The 18,483-nt window shown below is 38.0% G+C and overlaps 1 pseudogene; it reads left to right on the top strand.

Moving 5' to 3' along the window:
* LOC102851500 overlaps nucleotides 1–17,796 on the top strand; it is a 121,197-nt pseudogene extending 103,401 nt beyond the window's left edge.
* The last annotated feature ends 687 nt before the right edge of the window (nucleotides 17,797–18,483 follow it).

Raw genomic sequence — 18,483 nt, 5'->3', positions numbered from 1 at the left:
GAAACACAGATAGACATTCCTCTGGTATTCTCTGCTTTCAGCTAAGATCCATCTAACATCAGCTACAATATCCCTAGTACCACGACCCTTTCTAAACCCAGCCTGGACCTCTGGCAGTTCTCTTCTGATGTGCTGTTCCAGTCGTTTTTGGATAATCTTCCGTAGACTCACCTATGTATGATAGTTAGATAATAATAGGAACCTATGGTGATTGAATCTGTAGGGAGTTACGCGGCTTACCCAAAGGCGGCACCTCTGTTTGGGTTCAAATCCACTAGTCACTCCACGGGAGAAAAGGGCCAATGTCTTCCCATTCCATTTATACCTCTACAAAAGCCTCTACAAGATCAGCTTCGAGTGAGTTCTGACTCAACCGCAAGGAGGATATTAAGTGCTGTTTTGTATTAAACAGCAAACAACAAATGCTGGCGAGGTTGTAGAGAAACTAGAACACGTATTCACTGTTGGTGGTATTGTAAAATGGTGGAACCACTTTGGAAAGCTATATGGAGATTTCTCAGAAGGTTGCAAATAGAAATACCATTTGACCCAGGAATTCCACTTCTGGGAATTTACCCTAAAGAACCCATAATTACCACCCAAGCTGATATATCCACACCCATGTTTATTGCTGCTTTGTTCGCAGTAGCAAAGAGCTGGGAAAAACCCAAGTGTCCATCAACAAATGAATGGATATATTCACACAATGGAATACTACGCTGCATTAAGAAACAAGGAACTCCTGAAATACTATGTTAAATAGATGACCCTAGAGAACATTATGCTGTCACAAAAAGACAAATATTGCATAGGGCCACTATTATAAAATACGACTGACATTGGGGTTGAGGGAAGATAGAGAAAAAGGGGAGGAATGATGTATACTGCATTGCAACAGAAGAGGGAGAGGATTGTTTAAAAGGGATATATGATTAGGTATTATTGTCATGACAAGAGCCCAGAACGAAGGCTGCATAGTGCAGTGGACTTGGGGGGAGGGAATGCATATAAGTGAGAGTTTTCCTTTTACTCATCAAGGAGAAAAGTGAATTGGGGGGAGAGGGATTGGGAAAGGAGACAAGTGCAACAATGAATGACTGGAAACCCTAAGTCTCTATAAACTTTCATTAAAAAGAGGGGGAAGCAAGCTGGTGGGGAGGGGTGGGCAGGGAGAAAAGTGTGGCAATGAATGAATGGAAATCCAAAACCTCTGTAAATGTCTATTAAAATTAATAATAATAAAAAAATTTAAAAAGGATAAAAAATTTAAAAAAGAGTGACTTAGTTGATTATATGTCAAGCATCAAATAAAATCCTATATTAAGCATTCCTATAGCTCTGGTTTGGAAGCAAGAGAAGCATCCACTTCCTAAATAAAATGCCTCTGGAAACTCTATGAACTTTGATAAATGTTGATAGTTGTAGAGGGGCTTCAGGCCTTCTGTTCATAGGGTTGCTATGAGTCATGCTCAACTTACAGGCAATCATCAACAACAACAACATATCTCTAGTGGCTTGTGCTACCCACAATTGCTAACCTAATGTCGCTCAGTTTGAATCCACAGGAGAAAATTAGACAATTTCTCCTGTGAGACTCACTACTTTTTTAATCTCATTTGTCAGTGTGTCCTTTGCCATTCCCTATCACTCCTCCCTGAGAGAGACTTCACCCTGAGTCATAAGGAAAAGGGGATGGCGTATTCTCTTAGCTACTTCCTGCTGAAAAGGGACGCTGTGGGTTTCAGGGTGAAGATCTTCTCTCACTACTCTAAAGGGCCCCTTTGGCAGTAGGAAACACATAGACTATTATGGAGACTGATTTTGGAATTTAGATGCACTCTTATTGATTGTGCTTGGCCATACATGTTCATATTCTTGAAGATGTATCATGGGGGTGTTGCAACCTAGAAGACACAAATTTGACTAACAAGTTATAAGTACATGAGTCCAAAAATTATGGAAAAGTAAAAGAAAAGATTCTTTCATTGTTTTACAAACCCTCCCCCAGGTCCCCTCCACCATGTAGCCCTCGCTCTAGTCTCCTGTGATGACAGAAATACCCAGTTATATCTCTCTTTTAAACGGTTCTCTCCCTCCTCTGTTTCAGTGCAGTATACATTATTGAACCCATCTTACTCAGTCTCTCCCCAACCCCAAGGACAGTCCCATTCTACAACAGTGGTATCATGTGATATTTGTCCTTTTGTGACTGGGATATTTCACTCAGCATAATGTTCTCCAGAGTCAACCATTTTGAATAATATTGCATGAGTTCCTTGTTTTTTAATGCAGCATAGTATTCCATTGTGCGAATATACCACAGCTTCTCTAGCCATTCGTTTGTTGATGGGCACTTAGGTTGTTTCCAACTCCTTGCTATTTTGAACAAAGCTGCAATAATTTTTAATCTAATTGCTTGGGCCTCCTTACAGGTTTTACTTACTGACTTCTTGATTGTTATTGTTGTTGTTGTCAAGTGCCGTTGAGTCGCAGGCGACTCATAGCGACCCTATGAAGGAGAGTCCTCAACGCTTGGGTGTCTCTCATCCTCTCTCTAGGTTCATAGGGTTTCCAGAGGCATGTTATTATGGAAGTAGATGCCACTCCTCCTTCCAAACTTTTTGAATAGCAGTCAAAATTAGTAACTACTGTGACATGAGGGTGCCTTTTAATGTAAGTATCAAATCAACCGGGTTTTGCGTTGGAGCTGACCCATAGCTGACCCTGTACTGAGTGAGGAGACTGTAAATTATACGGGAGGAGGCTGGCATCCCATTCCCACATGTGGATCGTTATTGCCAGAGAAATGTAGCCTTTGGTTTACCCAAACAATTCTCTAAGACTATGCCACCAGAGCACCTTACTGTAAACATAGTATTTGCATAGTGTAAAGTAAAACAGAACCAAATTTTAAAAAATACCACAGAGTATAATGAAAAAGAATATGCTTTTAATTTTATAAAAATTTACTCTATTATACATAATACATTAATATACTATGAGATCTCTCTCTCTCTCTAGCTACTTATCTATCCTTCTTCCTATCTATAAAACTATGATGTATATATCTCTACATTCTTACTAATTTGATTAGCTATTTAATAGCATATTATGTATATGGCATTATGTATGTGTCTTAAATTAATACTTTGTGGTGTGTGAGAGAAGACACAACCCAAGACAGAATGTAAAATGCTTCCTAAATCCAAGATATTAATTTTTAGCATATTTCTTAGGAAATTAAAACTTTCATCTTCAATTGATTTTATGAAATAAAGGCTTTCTGATGCACATTTATATGTTTCACATCAGAAATCTAAGCCAAGCATATTACCTTGGAGTAAATTAGAACACATCACAGTGTCTTACCTGGTTCCCAAGGTTATAAGTGTTTACCAAAAAAGACTACCTATTTATCTCTCCAGGAATGGACAAAATTTTACATACTATGGAACAAGAAGTCTTTATCACAGATTCAATGATGTGCAGACGGTAAGAGAGAGAGAGAGACTTAAGACATGAGACACTGCTCGGTACATCCTTTCTTGTCTCCCTGGAAGACTGAAAACATTTTACTCTAGAATTGCATAGAAGAACTCTTAGAAGCAAAAACAATCACCCAAACAAAGAAAGTGGAGCTATCCTGGCTAATGAATACCTTCATTTTAAACTCAAATAGTTTCATTGTTTATGCGACATTATTCAAGGAGCTATGTTTCATAATCTCTAGATTCCTGGTTTATAGATAACAAAGCTAGGCGCAGATTTGCTGCTTAATATTTCTTTCCTCTATAGTAAGAATTTTTTTTAAAAGGTAATACCTGTCAAAAGTCATTGAAAGGAGAAAGATGATAAGTATATATCTATAATAGTAGAAATTGTGTAAATTTTGTTTCACAACTGAACTAAATGTTCCTTATCATATACGTTTTGTGCATATCAGTTATTTGAACTATTAAATATACGTTGTTGTTGTAGTTGTTGTTGTTACATGATGTCTATTAGTAGGCGACTCATAGTGACCCTATGAATGAAAGACCTGAACACACTTACTTGTATAAATTTCATCCTTTCTTCATGTTCATAGAGTTTCCAGAGGCAAGCTATTTCTAAAGGGGGTGCCATTCCTGCTCCCAAACTTCTTTTAATTGGGGAGCTCCACCAAACACTGTCCACCATGGGTAACCATTATCACATTTGACACATCAGTGTCACAGTGTGTAGCATCACAGAAACCACGAGTTGCCTCTGTACTGCAAATGGACAGATCAGTGCTATACCACTTAGAAGATGACCAAAAACAATTAAAATCAGGCCTGTGGGTCACTGATTAAAACTGGCCACCTTTGGCTTGGTAGCATTTCTTTCTGTCTACTAGGCCAACAGACTTCTCCCTATGGGTCATTGTTATTTTGCTAAAGTAGATAGATAGATAGATAGATAGATAGATAGATAGATAGATAGATAGATAGATATAATGTATTTTATTATTTGAACAACTAAACTGGTACTTTGAATTTTTTAGACTTATTTTTATAAATTTAGCATATCATTTACACACTGCAGGTCTCTAATAAAGGATCCCTGCTGACATAATTGTCGAGCTCTGGTTGCCGAATGAGTAGTATGCCAGGATGACAATAGAAAGACCAGTAGTTTGAAATCATTATCCAACCTTTGGGAAGAATATTGGAAGTCCTTTTCTGTAAATATTTACAGTCCCAGATGCCTGAAAAAGGATAATTATTAGTTTTTAGCACAATTTTTATGTTGTTTATGTATTTAAGTTATATAAAATTGTCAGTAGGGAATAAATTTTTATACAAGAGATACAGATTTTTTATATTCAAGAAAAATCTCTCATTGAGACCCAAGAAAATTAATATTATAGGTATGCTTTGTGGAGCATGTGGAACTTTCAGACATGAAAATATAGACAAATTATAGTTTATCAATAAAATGCTACTTAGGAAAAATGGAGGGGAAAAACCCTAAAAAAAACAACAGAAAACTAAAGCACGAACAACAAAACTAAAAAAACAAAAAAACAAAATAAACAACTGGTACGTGCAAGAAGTTCAATGCATCTAAATGTGTTATGTTTAATAAAAGAAGATGGTCTCAAAAGATTTTGCATCATGTATTTCCCCTTGAATATTTCTCAAAATTATAAAACAAACAAACAAACACAAAAATAACCCCCCTGTGCTACTGAAGCATTGATTATTGCCAGGGATAATTGTAAGAGGAGTGTCTCACAAAAAGTCATGCTTTTGAGTGAAGTAGCTGCTTTGCATTCAGATTATTATAGTTGTTTCATGAATATACATGCTTAATTTTATTAAACTGAATGAACATCAGTAAAGGTCAATTTTTAATATTTTTTAAACAAGAAAATAAGTTATTTTAAAATCATGATAAAATATTGGGTTCAATAACATATTTTTATGTAGCTATTTCATGTGCTATTCTATATAGCTATTCTAACTAGAATAATAATAATCATTTTTCTGGTTTCTCAGTAATTACATTTTTTCTATAGATTTTATTCATAAAAAAGAATCTAAAATGAAAATTTTCCCTGTAGAAAGAAACTAAGGTAGGCTTACTTTCTTTAAATATATATTGATGTTGTTATGTGCCATTATATTTATTTTAATTTTCTTTAGTATCGTTTTGAACTTGTACATGAGTAATTGATGATCTGACCCACAACTAGCCCCTGAACTTGTTTTGACTGATGATATTAAGCGTCCCCAATGATTTCTTCCACAAATGTAATCAATCTGATTCCAGTGCAGCCCATTAGGTGAGAGCCACATGTAAAGTCATTGTTTGTGTCTTTTAAAAAAGGTATTTGCAATGAATACATCATTGTAAATACAAAATTTATGTATTCTATTTTAAGTCTCATTTATGTCACCAACCCCATATTTCCCAAATACTATTCCTTCTCTACTATTTCCTACTTTTGCATCTCAGTCATCAATTATTATTAACATCTCTTGTTTGCATGTTCGGTCAATTTCAGACTGCACAATTTGGTAAAAAGCCTCCTTTTTCCCCCCTCTTTGACTCTAGATATACAAGTGTATATTTGAATAATAGGCATGTAAGTGGTCTTCTTTGTATCCATATGGATATTATCCTATCACTCACAACAGTGTGCTTCAGAATAGAACTGGAAACTGTCTTTTTAACTATGAATACACCACCACTCTTCTGCTTTTTATTCCCAGCATATTTTACCAAGTGATTATCTGATTCAAAGTAGACAAAACTAGTCCATCTCACTAATGTCTAGAATTTCAATAATCACACATCCCATTTAAGTTTTCAAAATTTCTAGGTATCCAACATTTAAGCTACATACATTCCATGTTCCAGTTATTAAACAATGTTTTTTATCGTACTTCCTCCTTTCAACTGATTTTCAATCTAGGCTCAATCACATTTAATTGCAAAGGAAGGCACTTGACTATGTGGATCAAAATAAGTTGTGGCTGATATTGAGAAGAATGGGAATCCCAGAGCACTTAATTGTGCTCATGCAGAACCTATTCCTGGACCAGGAGACTGTTGTGTGAATGTAGCAGGGAGCACTGCTTGATTTGAAATTGGGAAGGGAGTACACCAGGGTTGTATTATCTCTCCATACCTATACAATCTGTATGCTGAGCAAATTATCCAAGAAGCTGGACTCCATGAGGAGGCGTGTGACATCAGGATTGGAGGAGGACTCATAATTAATTTATGTTATGCAGATGATACAACCTTGCTTGCTGGAAGTGAGGAGCATTTGAAGCATTTGTTGCAGAAGATGAAGGAACTCCGCTTTTGTTATAGATTGTATCTCCATGTCAAGAAAACAAAGATAGATTCTTACCACTGGACCAATAAGCAGCATCATGATGGATGGAGAGGAGATTGAAACTGTTAACAGCTCCATCTTGCTTGAATCATTTGGTACCACCAGTCAGAGAATAAGGTGACATAGTACACTGGGAATATCTGCAGTTAGGGACCCTTCCAAAGTATTGAGTATTAATGATGTCAGTTAGAGAACTAAGGTGCATTGGATTTAGGTCATAGTCTTTCCAATTACTTGCTATGCATCTGAGAACTAGACAATGAATAAGGATGACAAAAAAAAACAAACAAAACTGACACCTTTGAGCTGTGGTGTTGGAGAAGAGTGCCGAGTATCCCATGGACAGCCAAGAGAAAAAACTGATATGTCTTGGATAGGGTGCAGCCAGAGTGCTCTTTGGAGGCTAGAATGATGAGCGTTTGCCTCACATACTTTGGGGATGTTGCTAGGATGGGCTATTCCTTAGACATGATGCTAGGAAGGACGGAACGTCTACAGAGGAGAGGAAGACCCTCAACCATGTGGATCAACACAGTGTCTGTTGGAATGGGCTTTTATGTTTTGGGAAGTGTGCGGATGGCACAGGATGGAACAGGGTTCAGATATTTTGTTCATAGGGTCACTATGAATCATACTCAACTTGACAGCACCTAACAACAATGACAAAATGACAACAACAATATGTGCCAGTAAGTTGAACTTGACAAATATCTCACTCTTCAGTATGTTTTCATAGGCTGTAAATGGCATTAGCGAAGACTGTCCATCATTTTCCCACAGAGCAACTCGTGGATTTGATAGATAGCATTATACCGTTTTAAGACAGCTACCTGAAAAGTGAACTGAAAAACATCCATATTTTTGATCACTCCAAAAAAAGTTATGAGCCAACAATAATGCAGAAATTATAAAACTAAATTATTAATATGACATGCAAATAAAATTGTTCTGAACGTAATTACCTTATGTTGGCATGGAATTGGACAAATTAGAATTGGTTATCATCATATAGGACTGTGAACTTTGTTTTATTGAACATTTACATACATACTGTTTCATCAGTTCCTTTTAATATGATTAACTAGTAAAAATTGTCCCAGATTAAAAATAAATTTTCTGTGACAGTACATTGTATCCTATTAAGATAAAGAAATTTCCTATGAAAAATATATTATTTCCTATCAGTCCACAGTCAACACTCTTGGTAACAGCAGCCAGGAAATCAAGAGACCAATTTCATTGGGAAAGTCAGCTGTGAGGGACCTCTCAAGAGTACTGAAGAGCAACGACGTCAGACTGGAGACTAAGGTGCACCTGATCCAGGCTATAGTCTTCACAATTACGTGATATGCATCAGAGAGTTGGACAGTGAATAGGGTTGATAGAAAGAGAATTGATGCCTTTGAGCTGTGGTGCTGGAGAAGAGTGTGGAATATACCATGGACTGCTAGGAGAACAGGTTTGTCCTGGAGAGGGTGAAGCCAGAATCTTCCCTGGAGTCAAGGATTCTGAAGTTTCATCTGACATATATTGGGCATTTTGCAAGGAGGGACTGGTCCTTAGAGAGGGACATCATGTTTGGCAGAGTGGAGTGGTGGTGAAGGAGAGGAAGACCTTTGATGAGATTGATCGATTCTGTGACTAGAGAGGTGGGAGTAAGTGCATTTGAGATGGCTAGGTTGGCACAGGATAGAAGAGCGTATAGAGCTATGAGTTGCAAGCGACTCGATGGCACATAAAAACAACAACAACATCAGTGTAAGACATCAGTAAATTGTTTTTTCTTTAAAGCTGTATTTTTTATATCCTATAAGATATTGCTAACTACCTTCTATTAGTAAACTAACTTTAAGTTACACATTCATTTCTCATTAAATTGTATTACAATTTCAAAGAGAAATGAAAGTGCAGTGAAGTTTCTAACACATCCTACTGAGATCTTTTCACTGACAATAACATCCCGCTCCATTTCACTTTCTACCAAAACAGATTTCAATGTCAGATATTTTTATCTTTCTCTCTGGGTAATCTTAAACAAAGGGATATAAAGTATACTTCAAGGGGGAAAATGCAAGCCACAAATTAAAACAAAGATATAACACAAACCAATAAGCTCTTTAATATGCATTTTAGTTTAACCATACCGTGAACATGAACAGTATCTTAACTGCACAGGGCTGTTTGTCAAGGGACTATTTTATGAGATTAATTTATAGTAAGTATTAAGATAAAACCAACACGGTTGGAACACAAGAAAAGCTGATATGGGAAAATTCTTGTCCTACTCAGTTGCAATGGCAGAAGCAGAGTTGTTAAACACTTAAATCTTGAATTTCATCACAGGGATAGAATGGACTTTCTTCCAAAGCATGTAATGGCTCTTTGTTCTGGAATAGTAATCCTATCAAAATCAGGAAAGAATAATAAAGGAGGACTATTGTGAGCAGTCACCTCGTGTCCCTCTTAGATCAATAAATAAAGACCTGTTCATTTCTTGGGGGAAAAATTAAAGAGGAGGATTATCTTAAAATTCCTAATTATTTGAAAGTGGCATTTTCAATTAATATGTATTTATTAATTGTAAAGCAAATTGTACTTAGTTTTCTTTTTTATACTACTGAGAGAATGTTATAAATTTCACCTTATTGTTTTCAAAGTAATTGTGTAATGTTTATCTGTCAATTTTTAATTAAGTTTCATTCTTCTGATTCTCTTTCAACTTCATGCTATAACTTTTAAAAATGATAAATGCATTTCTTCCCTATTTTAAGGGAGCTCTTGTGGCCTAGGAGTAAGGAACTTTGCCATCAACTTGAAGGCACAAGGGTTGAATCACCAGCTGCTCTATAAGAAAAAGAAGAATATTTTTCCATGTGTCTTACAGCACCTTGAAAACCACTAAAAGGTCAGCTATAAGTCTATTCCAACTTGACATAATAGCATCTCTATCATAATTGATTTTACTGATCATCCAAAAATAATACCTATTAAATAGAAGAGGAATTTGCTTAAGTCAACAGTTGATTTTGTTTTTGTTGTTCACAATAGAGTGTCTCTATTCACTTCATGTTTTGTGAAACAACATTCACTGAACTCCTCCAATTATCTGCGCTTTATTAGGTAATTTTCTCAGAAGTGCACTCAATTATTTTTTTCCTACTGGACTCTTAATAAAAGCGTACAATTAAATAAACAATCCAATTCCATTTTGAAAGTAGAGAATGCTTTCCTTATTTTATCTGAACACATTCTTGGCAAGAAAAAAGTTGGGTAAGATAAGAATATGAATATTTATTCTCCTCAGAAAGAGATGAAAAGCAAATTCCTTCAAGAAAAGAAAAAATTGCAATTACTGTGCAGTTAGCACCACACAATCTTTGTAAAGGTTTTGCCAAAGTGTTAGAAATTGTCACTAGCAGTGAATTTAAGTACCCAATGCTTGGAATATGAAAGAAATTCTTATACACAAAATGTAATCTAATATTTGATAATATTTATCAGTGACGTCTATCTGTCTTGGTACATTTTAACATTTAATAATAGAATAGTACTGTACAACATAAATTCATAATTACTAATTATTATATGAATAAAATATAACATTGTGTGTCTATTTCATTTAAAATAGACAAAGACAAATAGTTTAATTATATTTCTCTTAGTGTTATTAAACAACTAGGTTGATTTGTTCCATATTTTATTCAAATACTACTTAGTATATATGAGTAGAAGTCAGTAAGAGGTATTATTTACAACCTTATTTCAAACAGTTGCCTTCCCCTCCTCAAGTTACTATAATCTTCAGTGATAGGCTGCTTCAAGAGGAAATACAAATATGAAATGGTATAATTATACTTAAAATTAATGCAAAATTTTCAGTGATAATATATCAATATAAAATAAATATATACATACATACATATACATACATGTATATACACATATACACACACATACATACATAATTTTAATATTGAAGGTGAAATAAAAGGATGATATTTCTTCACCAAAATACAAATTTTATTAAAAATTATAACATAGGCTTCTACTCCTCATTGCTTCTACACTGCGTCACTTTTACACAGCAAATACATTCAATTAACTAGGTACCTGTCTTAAAAATTTCATAGCACTGAGTGCAGATCTCTAGTCCAGTAATCACCTCTCTTCCCAGGAACTCCAGCCCATGTGAAGATGCCCTGTACCGGGAACTCTGGCCTGAATCAGATGCCCCACCCTAGAACTCTGGTCCTGATGCCCAAAACTCTGGTCTCAGTGCCAACATCCCAGACCAGGAACTCTAGGCCCAGCTACCCACACCCAGAATTCTGGTTCCAGTGCTGTTACCCCAAGGCCAGAACCCTAATCCTGACACCCCATGCCCAGAACTCTGGTTCTGACCCCTAATACCCAGTACCGGGAACTCAGGCCCTGATGCCTGGAGTCCTGGTCTGATGACCTGTGTGTGCCTGGAACTCTGGTCCTGATGCATGGAAATCCAGTCCTAGGGTCCATACCTCACACCAGGTACCTTGCTCCTGACCACGTAGCCCTACACCAGGAACTCTAGTCCTAATGCTCAAAACACTGTCTACGCCCTGCTCCCAGAACTCTTGTCCCAATGTTGATGCCCAGTGCTGGAGTCCTGATGCCCCACAAACAAACTCTGGTCCTGACACCTGTGCCCCATACCTGGAACTTGGTCCCAGTGCTGAAGCCCCATCCTTGGAACCCCAGTCCTGATGCCATCAGCCAGTGTCCAGAACTCCCATCCTGATGCTGATGCCCTGTGCCAGGAACTCTGGTCCTGATTCAGATGCCCACACTGGGAGCTGACTTGCACTGGGAGCAATGCTGGAACTTAAGTGAGGTACTTTGTGGGGGGGTCACTGCTGTTCAGCTGAAGCACATGGGACCTCTTACACTCAATCAGAAGGGAATGAGACAGCTAGAACTTGTTCTTGAAGGGAAAACCAAGGTTCACTGGTTTTAGAACTTCACCCTGCATTTCTTCACATACAGCCCATCAATTGCCTTTAGCCCAGAACACCTTGGACTACCCTAGCTGCAGGAATTGTGTGACAGAGAAGGCTTCTTCCACTGGCTTTTTGTCTACCAAACTGAAGCATATTTTCCCTTAAGTCAGAAGGCAAGGAGAAAATCAGGCAGGGTAGCTGCACCCCCCTCTTCTAAAGCAGTGACTTCTCTGATCAAGAACCTGCTATTGCCTCAGAAATAAAAAACTCTACCATAACAATGCCACATATGAAGCAGGCTACATCACAGCCTACAAAAGCCCAAAGCAAGATGCTATTCCGAAAAAGTGGCACAGTATTAATGGATTTCCTGAAGCCAAAAAGTCTGATGAAACATTCTGAAATAGAATTTAAAAGATCAATGATAAAATGTTTTCAACGGGTGAAAGACAAACATGAAAAATTACAGGAAAATATAAGCGAAAACCAGAAAGAGCTTAAAAAATGCACAACAATTCAGATAAAATGAAGAGGCAATAGAAGCTCTGAAAAAAAATAAGAAACCGCCATCCAAAATAAGAAAAACAATGTTTCAGATGTTGTCTACATGATGTAGGATCACATGAACAGGTTGAAGAGCTGGAGCACAGAACCAGTGTAACAGAAGATTGAATTGTCACCGCAGATCTGCTAGAACAAAAAGCAGAATCAAAAAGGAAGAAAAAAGAAGAAAACCTAAGAATAATGTGGGACACCATAAAGAGAAATAACATGTGCATAATCGGAATCCTAGAGCCAAAATAATCCACTAAAGAGGCACTGGAAGGTTGTGGAAGAATTATTAGAAGAAAATTCTTAGGCATAAATAACAATGAGAGAATATATATTCAAGGAGCTGAGAAAACACCACATAGAATAGACCCCAAAAGAAAAAAACACCAAGGCATATCATAGTCAAATTTGCCAGAGCCAAAAATAAGGAAAGAATTCTGAAAGCAGCATGGGTTAAACAAAGAGTAACCTATAAGGGAGAGCAAATGATTAAGTGCCGATTTCTCAGCAGAAATTGTGCGAGCAAGAAGACAATGGAATGAAACATATCAAACACTCAAAGAATACAATTGTCAACCGAGAATATTGTACCCAGCAAAATTGTCCATAAAATATAAAGGATAGATCAAGATGTTCCCAGAAAAACAGGACTTAGTGGAGTGTGTAAAACAAGACCAACATTGCAAGAAACACTGAGAGACCTCCTTCTTACAGAGGTGCTACAGAAAGTAGAATGTACCAAAGTAACCAGTAAAACCAAAAAGAACTCAAGAAAATGATAACAATGAAAATTTGTCTCTGAAATGGTTTAAATGCAACATTGAAGAGAAAAAAAGAAGATTGGATAAAATAAAAACCAAAATCTATCAATATACTTACTAAAAGAGACACATTTGAAAAATAAAGATAAAGACTAAAAAAAAAAAAAAAAAGTTTGAGAAAAAATAGACCAAGCAAATGACAAACAGAAAAAAGCAGAAATAGTGATAATAATCTCTGTTAAAATAGATTTCAACACGAAAACGATCATAAAGGACAAGGAAGGTCATTACACAGTAATTAAAATGTAAACAGAACAAAAATACATAACGATAATAAATATCTATGCTTTAAATGAAAGATAGGCAAAATATAGAAAGTAAACATTAACAAAACTGAAAAGGAAAATAGACAACACGGCTATAGTAGTTGGAGACTTCAATAAACCATTCTCAAGAAAAGATAGGCCTTCCAGAAAGAAACTTAAGAAAGACGCTGAAGAATTAAAACCACACGATAAACCAATTTGATCTCACAGATTAGACGAATGTACCCAAAATAAGCACTGGCTTCTCCAATGTGTGTGGACCCTTCTCCAGAATAGATTACATTTTAGGACACAGGCAAGCGTCGATAATAAATTCAAAAGCATAGAAATAATACAAAGAATCTTCTCAGAACATAATGCTACAAACGTAGAAATCAGTAACAAGAGGATAAAGAAAATTTTTTTAAAACCCCATACATTTGGAAGTTGAACAACAACGTGCTTATACATGAGTGGGTAGTGTTGTTGTTGTTATGTGCTGTCGAGTCGCTTGTGACTGATAGTGACACTATGTACAACAACCCTAAACTCTGCTCTGTCCTGTGCCAATAGCACTGTCTCTGACACTCCCATCCCGAATATCCCAGTCACTGAATCAATCCATATCATAGAGGGCCTTCTCCTCCTGCGCTGTCCCTCCACTCTACCAAGGATGATGTCCTTCTCCAAGAACGGGTTTCTCCTTACAACATGTCTAAAATATGTTAGATGGAGCCTCGGAATCCTTGCCTCCAAGGAGCCTCATGGTTTCACCCTTTCCAGGATGAATCTGCTTGTTTTCCAAGCAGTCCATGGTACTCTCAATACTCTTCTCCACCACCACAGCTCAAAGACATCAATTCTCCATCTACCTCCCTAGTCATTGTCCAACCCTCTGATGCATAACACGTGATTGCAAAGACCATGGTCTGTATCAGAGGTACCTTAGTCTCCAGAGAGAGACCATTGCTCTTCAGCACTTTGGAGAGGTCCCTAACAGCAGACTTTTCTATGGCAAAGCACCTTTTAATTTCCTGGCTACTGCTGCCTAGAGTGTTGACTGTGGAGCCAAGCGAACTAAAGCTGTGAACAATCTTAATCTCTTCATCCTCCATCCTGATGCTGCCAATTGGTCCAGTGGTGAGAATGTTTGTCTTCTTGACATTGAGCCTCAATCCATATTGGAGGCTGCAATCCTTGACCCTCTGCAGCAGGTGCTTCAGGTCCTCCTCAGTTTCAGCATGCAGGGTTGTTTCATCTACATAATGCAGATTGTTGCTAGATCGTCCAAAATCTTGACCCCACATTTCTCCTCATAGAGGCCAGCCTCCTGGATAATCTGTTCTGCATACAGGTTCAAAAGGTATGGAGTTAGGACACATCCCTGGCTTACGCTCTTCCCAATTTTGAACCATGTGGTATTCCCTTGCTCTGTGCTAACGACTGCCTCCTGGACCAAGTATAGGTTTCGCATTAGCACGATCAAGTGTTCTGGGATTCCCATTCTTCTCAGAGTTAGCCACAGTTTGATAAGATCCACGCAGTCAAATGCCTTTGCATAGTCAATGAAAGACAGATAGACATTCCTGTGGAATTCCCTGCTTTCAGCTAACATCCATCTAACATCGGCACAATATTCCTAGTACCATGACCCCTTCTAAACCCAGCCTGGACTTCTGGCAGTTCTCTGCTGCTGTGCTGTTCCGCTTGTTTTTGGATAATCTTTAGTGGAATCTTGCTTACACGTGAAATCAATGAGATTGTTCTATAGCTTCCACACTCTGTTGGATCACCTTTCTTTGGAATGGGAACAAATATAGATCTCTTCCAGTCAGTTGGCCAAGTGGTTGTTCTCCAGATTTCTTGGCACGGGCAGCATCTGTTAGCTGAAATAGGTCAATTGGTATACCATCTATCCCTGGGGCCTTATTTTTTGCCACTTCCTTCAAAGCAGCCTGAACTTCTTTCTTCACCATAGGCTCTTGTTCATATGTTGTTTCATGAAATTCTTCTGTGTCTGCTACTTCCTTTCAATACAGTGATTTGGTATATTCTTTCCATCTTCTTTTAATACTTCCTGGATCATTTAATATTCTGCCGAAAGCATCCTTGATTATAGCAACTCTAGGTTTGAATTTGTTCTTCAGTTCCTTGAGCTTAAGATATGCTGAGCGAGTTAGGCCCTTTTGATTTTCCGACTCCAACTCCTTGCACATTTCATTGTAAGATTTTGCTTTGTCATCCCGTGCTGCCTTTTGAAATCTTCTTTTCAACTCTTTAGTATCTTGAATTCTTCCCTCTGCTTTGGTTTCTCTGCTCCCCAGTGCAATTTTCAGAGCCTCTTCTGACATCCATTTTGGTCTTTTCTTCCTCTTCTGTCTTTGTAATGAACGTTTGCACTCCTCTTGGATGATAACCTTGATATCTTCCCACAACTCATCTGGTCTTCTCTCATTAGTGTTCAAGGCCTCAAACCTGTTCCGGAGATGCTTCTGAAATTCATGTGGGATAGACTCAAAGTCATATTCTGGTTCCCATGGACCTAAGTTTCATTTTCCTCAACTTCAGCTTGAACTTGCATATGAGTAGTTGGTGGTATGCTCCACAATTAGCTTTTGGTAGAAGAAATAAAAAATGAAATTAAAAGACAATGAAAACATGACTTACCAAAACCACTGGGAAACAGCCAAAACAGTAATTAGAGGTCAATTTATAGGACTAACCAATTACATTAAAAGACATGGGAGAATGATAACTGATTCTCTAACCAAGCATCTCCAACAAATTGAAAAAGAACAGTAAGAAAACCTGACACTGTGCAAAAAATTGAAATTATAAAAAAAATGAGGACCCAGAAATCAGCCCAATGGTTAAGTGATTTTTGACAAGGGATGAAATCAGTTAAGTGGGGAAATCATAGCCTTTTTAACAAATGGTATTGGCAAAATTGGAAAACCATCTGCAGAAAACTCAAACAAAAACCATACCTCAGACCATATATAGAATCCAACTCAAAGTGGATCAAGGACCTAGGACTATAAATTTCATTATAGAAAAGGTTGGAAGAATCCTAGAAGCTGGGTCCGTCGTCCCCGCCCAGGGGCCAGCGAGGGCGCTGAGGCCTTTGGCGGCTTGGACCAGTCGGACCAGCCGCCATACTGGCAGGCTCCAGCTATATACCCCGGTGCTCGCCCAGTACCAATGGATGAACATAAAACTACAAGCCGTGAGGACACAGTAGAGGTTTTTTTATATCTATCAGTCAAACGCCGAATATTTCAGGAAACTAGAGGAGCTGAAGGCTGCCCACATGGCCACTATGGCAAAGCTAGTGAAACTGCACAAGAATAAATTAAGTTTAAAAGGAGCTCAGCAAGCTTTCCTCAGGGCAGAGACTCCTCCTACTGCCTCTTCCGGATCTGCATCAGTAAAGAACTCTGGCCCGTCTACCTCCCTAGTGTTATCATTTTTGGAGACGGATTTAGGCTGTTCTTCCTTGGCATCTACAGTTTCCTCTGAAGACGACTTGGAAAACCTCCAAAAGGCGACCCCCGACAAAAGCAAGGTGATGACCTTGGCCAAGGAGCTCATCAACAACATGTGGAAAGCCTTTTCTGTCGAGGATTACATTCAGTCTATTGATACAACCCTCTCATCGGCTGAAAAAAATAAGAAAGAAACCAGAAGAATGGGTGCCAAACATTGTAGTCCCCAAGTTGTTTCAGATGACGGTCTGAGAACAGAAGAAGAGGGATGCAAAGTTGAAATCTAAGGCAGAAATTGAAATGGAAAACAAGCTGCTGAAGAAGCAGGAGGAGGAAGAAGCAGAGCTCAGGAAGAAGTTTTGGGCCAGTCCAGTCTCTGTCTTTCTCCCCCTTTATCACGAACGAGTCAAGCAAAATGAGGTGCGGAGGAAAGCTATTAAGGAAAGAGCAAAGAAGCCCTTTTGGCTTCACTGAAGCTGTTTAAGTTTATAGCCAGAGAGGAGTAGTTGCAAGCGACCAGAGATAACTTGAAAGACTTTTTTCAAGCCTACAAAGAAAATCAGTAGATTTAAAGCCAGGCCTGTCCCTGGATCTCTTTATGATCCAACTGTCAGTGACAGATTCAAAGAAGAAGAGCTCTTGAGAAAGATCCAGGCTCAGAAAAAATCTCAGGAGCTTTTAGAGAACGCCTGGTCTCAGCCAGCTCACAGAAGTCTTGCCACCAGGAAACCTAGGTGTCCTGAAAGGTGCAGGTGTAAACGCAAGGTCAGATGCCAGGCTACTGACATTGAAAATGTCCCAAGCATCAAAGGTACCTCTCAGAAAATAAGTGTTCGGGATCCTTAGCACCACAGAAGTCTTTTGGTCTCCATAAATCCTCACACTCATTGTCTAGAAGATATAGAATCTTGACAGACATTTAAAGCGGATGAAAAGAATGTCAAGGATGTCAAGGACCCAGATGGGTTTCTTCTGTCGCCAAGTGCAGTCAACAGTAAAAAGTACAAGTTCAAAGTCTGTGCTCTATAACTGAACCCCTCCAAAGTCCACGATATCTTCCAGAGAAAGAGAACAGGCCATCAGAAAGAGTAACAAAGAAAGGATGAAAGAATACAGACAAGAACTAGAAGACAGAGAAGAAAAATTTTAAAAGAGGCCTCTGTTGTTCAAAAGTGTTGCTCAGAAAACTGAAAGAATGGCAGCAGAAAAGCATTATTCTAACATGCTAAAAGCACTAGGAATATGTGATGAGTTTGTTTCAAAGAAGGGCCAAAATGGAAAAATACTTGAGAACCTCAGCAATGAAGAGAGGAAAAATTTCACTGAAGATTAAAAAAGCTTTAATAAAGAAAAAATAGAAGAGACAGAGAATGAGGAATAAAATTATATTCTTGATACCAGAAGCCAGGATTCTTGCAAGGAGAAAGATTAACTCAGTGAAGGAAATGAAGAAGAGAACTCTGTTGACCAAAAAAACGGAGTCACCGTGGCTTCCTCATCCACCCTTGCTGCTATTTCAACCTCATTTGTCCC

The sequence above is a fragment of the Elephantulus edwardii genome, unplaced genomic scaffold, assembly GCF_000299155.1.
Source record: "Elephantulus edwardii isolate Elephantulus edwardi_28Jun2011 unplaced genomic scaffold, EleEdw1.0 scaffold00036, whole genome shotgun sequence".
Lineage (NCBI taxonomy): Eukaryota > Metazoa > Chordata > Mammalia > Macroscelidea > Macroscelididae > Elephantulus > Elephantulus edwardii.
The sequence above is the reverse complement of the archived record's forward strand: the minus strand, read 5'-3'. Positions and strand labels throughout refer to the sequence as shown.